This window comes from Otolemur garnettii, unplaced genomic scaffold (assembly GCF_000181295.1).
Source record: "Otolemur garnettii isolate 467f Iridium unplaced genomic scaffold, OtoGar3 scaffold00248, whole genome shotgun sequence".
NCBI lineage: Eukaryota > Metazoa > Chordata > Mammalia > Primates > Galagidae > Otolemur > Otolemur garnettii.
The window spans coordinates 493,312-497,958 of NW_003852643.1; the positions used below are offsets into that span (position 1 = coordinate 493,312).

At 39.5% G+C, this 4,647-nt stretch overlaps 1 pseudogene across 1 annotated transcript in view; it reads right to left on the reverse strand.

The window, feature by feature from the left end:
* Positions 1 to 1,668: 1,668 nt before the first annotated feature.
* LOC105888272 overlaps positions 1,669 to 4,647 on the reverse strand; it is a 3,713-nt pseudogene continuing 734 nt past the window's right edge. The window contains exon 2 of the transcript XR_001161817.1: positions 1,669 to 1,680. The product of XR_001161817.1 is annotated as a 6.8 kDa mitochondrial proteolipid pseudogene (transcript). The remainder of the gene's footprint in view (positions 1,681 to 4,647) is intronic.

The following is a 4,647-nucleotide window of genomic DNA, read 5'->3' on the forward strand; positions in this document are numbered from 1 at the left end:
TCAGGGTCCTTCTTAAGGATCGGCTCTGTCAGGTTCATAATTATTGACAGCGCAAAGGAATGAGTATATTCATAGATAGGGGCATCCATAGGATTAAACATGACGGAGCTCTAGGTCACTTTGGGAGTCTTCAGCTGACTTAGGGAAGCCTGGGGCAGGTAGGAGGTGACTGAGAGAGGATGGGGGCACTGGGAAACAGTGTCTGGACAAGTTTGTCTACTGTAGTCCAGGAGAGCGAATGACTGAGGGGCTGAGAAAATGTCTGGGAAGCTAGTACAGAGGTGGGCAATGGAGGGTGTATGCTTTGTTCCTGGGCAGGGAACCCTCTGCAACGTGGATGCCTCCACCTTCAGTGATGAAGGCAGACATGAGTAAATACAGTGTAAATTTGGGGTAAACCTTAAATGGAACTGTTGTGGAATTCACATTTATACTTTATACATGTCAATTTCATGGACGGTATTTGTGAACCGAGTAAACAAACGATTCCAAGTCCTTAGTTACTAAAGAAAAAAATATGGTTGCCATCTGATGGCCAGAAGCAAGATTGCGGCTCTCAGTGTCTCAGACCAGGGAAATCAGCAAGGGGAAGGGAGGTGGAGATTGGGATCTTTGCTACAAGAAGGCATCAGAGTTTTCTGGAATTATTCTGTTTCTGGTGGCAATGTTCCCGTATTCATCAGTTCATGGGATATCTACAACTGAGATAAGTTCCATCCCAGGCGTATATTGAAGGTAAAGCTGTGCTTGTGTTTTTATTGATGATAAAGTTAAATGAGACAGAAGGACACACGACACCATTAATTCAACTATTATGTACTGTTTTTCAGCTCCAATTGAACCATGAATGCATTTTCCTATTCGTGAAACCATCATACATAATTTTTGTGAATGTGTTCCCAAGCATTTATCAAAATGCTTCTTCCCCAGAATACAGACTATCAAACAATATATGAAAATCTATTCATAAATTCAAATTAATCTGCATCTCTCATTTACTACACTCCTAACTTCAGGATGGAAAGCGCCTGTTCTCAAGAGAATGGTGCACAGTCTCCAGATGTGTCCCTGTAGGTACTTGAGGTGTACGTGAATATATTCACTTACTCTTGTAGCCTTTTCCAAAGTGGAATCACAGCACTAATTTTTTTTTTTAAATTGCCCCTTTCACTTAATGTTATTCTTAGAATTTACATTTATGCCTTATTAATACTGATGGTTTGGGTATATTTCATACCAAACATGATTTATTTTAACATGTTTATTATTCCCATATTTATTAATGCAAATTTTCTGTTGAAAGTGGTTATCAGTCATGTTGATACAGATTGTGGTTCAGAAATCATGGATTATAACCCAGTATCTGAGATTTAGTTTTCAAGTGTTTTCTTCCTTGTATTAATACATTTTTCATGTTATATTCATTTTGACAATACTTTTAACTTCAATCATGTGACTTTAGATATTGGATTTAAACAGAAAAAAATGTTGGACAGTACCACAGGTGACACTACTGGAAGTCTGGGGTGAGATGACAGCATTTAGAGACCTAGCGATATCAAGTGAAAATGTTAAACTTTAGAGTATTGCAGAGTTAAAAGCTGATCAGGAGTTAACAAAGGGGTCTCCCTGAATTACATAAAGGCAGCACCCTGACCTGAACAATGGTCATAGTTGTGGCTGAAAGGTTTAAAGAATAGCATTTAGGATTTAAGGAGACGAAATATAAAGTACACTTGCTTTCCTTCACTTTGGCTCATCTGACCCAAGGCTTCTACTTGAATCCACTCACCACTTCAGGGATCCTCCAACTCATGGGGCCCTCATGTGCTTGGCCTAAAGGCTGGGATGTCATCTCCTCTGTCATCTTTATCTCTCAGAGGGGTTGTGGAGTGAAGGGCCTTGGGATCATATAGTAGGGGACTGTGATGTGACCATTTCTCAAGCCCTAGAAGCCTATCTTCTAAAAACAAGGCTGGTGAGGGTCCTCTAGGGAGGGTGAAAGGTATAACCTCATTCCAGTTGGGTCACTTATCTAGGGAGGTGATTAGGGCTGTATGAGCCTAAGCTTGGTCATCTGTGAAATGGGACTGACCTTACAGAGCTGCCCAGAGGGTAAATGAGTAAACCTGTCCCTAGTATATGACATGGAGTGGAACTTCCATGGGTCTTTCAATATTTAGGTATAGCAGTAGGTGCTGGATGGGCCGGAAAACTAGGGAGACATTGTGAAAAGTTCTTTCTCATAGTTTCTTCTCATGGGAAATCAGACATGTACAGGAAGGGAACATTTACCTTGCTGATATCCCTTGAGTTCCAAGTTTTAAAGACAGAAGGTTGTCTACATTCTTGAATGTTTCATAATCTCACAACTGGTGTTCAGCATCGTGTTTTTGAGCAGACTCCTATCTAGTCCCCAGGAAGGGAAGACAAGTGTGTTTGCGATAGATCTCACCAGGAAAGCAAGGTTTGGTGTTTGCCTAATGGCTGATCCTGGACTGCTTGTATGGAATTTATTTGTAGGACAAATTTGGATCCACGGTGCAGTCTCTTGTGCAGAGTCCTCAGATTATGCATTACAAAGCCACATCACACCAGGATTTCTTTTTGTTTTCTTTTGTAATTCAGATTTAGTGCCAGTGTTGAGTATCCATATGGACATTTCAATTTGTAGACATTTTTTTCATTCTTTGTGTATTTCAGATTAATGTGAGGGTATAAACTCATTTGAATACACATTCTAGGACATAAATACAATATAGAAATACATAAAGCAAATACATAAAACAATTAAGAATTTTTAACTGTGTAGGAACTCAGATTGTTGTTCTACATAAATAACATTTAGCTTATTCTATTCTTGTATGGGCTGTAAGTTTTTATTTCTTAAAATGTGAAATTTCATGACCTGTGAATATGCCTCCCTGGGATGATGGGGGCATCCAGTGAGAGTCGATCAAACTCCACTCTCCACTGAATCAGCCAGTGAAGGACTTGTAGCCCCTGACCAGTAGCCAAGGGCCCAAAGTGTATGCAGGTGGCTGCAGATAACCCAACAAGTGCTTTTTTCCTGTGTAGCATGCCTTGAAGATTGAATAAGAAACTGGTGTGTTTGTCTGTTAGTTTTCCCCTACCTTTTGTTCTTTCACAATATACATTGATGTTATATTGCATGATGTTTTGATTTCCATGTGTTTGGTAAGAGAATCTATAATCTATTTTTAAGAAATTTTTGAATATGTAACACAGTTTTATTATAGCCATATAATTTGTACTTTATAAACATATATACATCTCTCCATTTCCTGTACTCCTCATTCCTCATAACAACTACTGTATTCTATTTGTGTGTATTTGAGGTTTTTTTGTTTGTTTGGGATTTATTGAGGTTGCAAAGAATTAGGTTACACTGATTGCATCTGGTAGTTAATGTCCATCTTATAATTGTGTATCACCCACAAGAGATGTGCCGTACACCATGACTTCCCATCTTCCATCATCATCTTTTGTCCCCATTTGGTCATTCCCCTACCCCATCTTGTATTAGCTCATCTGCTTCCTTCATATTAGAATAGAGTACATTGGATTCTTGCTTCTCCATTCTTGTGATGTTTTACTAAGAAGAATGTGTTCCACTTCTATCCATTTTAATACAAAAAAATGTAAATTCTCCATTTATTTTAGTAGCTGAATAGTATTCTATGGTATACATATACCACAGCTTATTAATCTATTTCTGGGTTGATGGGCATTTAGGTTGTTTCCACATTTTGGCAATTACAAATTGAGCTGTGATAAACAGTGTACTACAAATATCCTTATGATAAAAGGATTTTTTTTCTTCTTGGTAGAGGCCTAGTAATGGGATTGCAAGATCAATTGGGAGGTGTGGTTGAAGTTCTTTGAGGATTCTCCATACTTCCTTCCAAAAAGGTTGTCTTAGTTTGCAGTCCCACCAGCAGTGTAAAAGTGTTCCCTTTTCTCCATGTTCATGCCAGCATCTGCAGCTTTGAGACTTTGTGGTGTAGCACCCCATATAGCTTATGGCTAGGAGGAGTGAGAGTTATAAGTAACACCTGTAACTCGATTATAGCACACCTTGGTGAAAAGGGCATGGGGAGGGATTTAGCTTTCTGAACAAGCTTGAGAGCTTGGGAGACAGAGCATTAGTGAATTGGCAGTCTCTACACCTGTGGTGTTAAAAGTCATGAGATCAACTCTATATTCGGCTGCAGGAGAAGGCAGTCAGGAGCATGCTCATTCTATCTCAGACCCCCTTACTCTGACTCTGTCACTTCCTGCTTGAAGAATGCCAGCAAGGTGTCTCTCTGCTGAACATTACTAAGCTTTTATAAAGACTGCTAACACTTACTCTTCTAAGACTATGTCACCCTTAAAGACTATCTCTCTCTTGCTCTCCCTTCTGCTAAAGTAAATAGCCCTCAGGTATTTAAGAGCAGTTGTTCCTGAGGAAGATAACAGCATAGTGGTCTGAATCTGGAAAACAGCTAGATAAACCAGGCTAGAGACCAAGCAGTTTTGGGCCTTGACCAGTGGTAATGAGATTGTGGGCCATTTTCATTGTGGTTAGGTGATATCTCAGGGTAGTTTTGATTTGCATTTCTCTGATGATTAGTGATGGTGAGC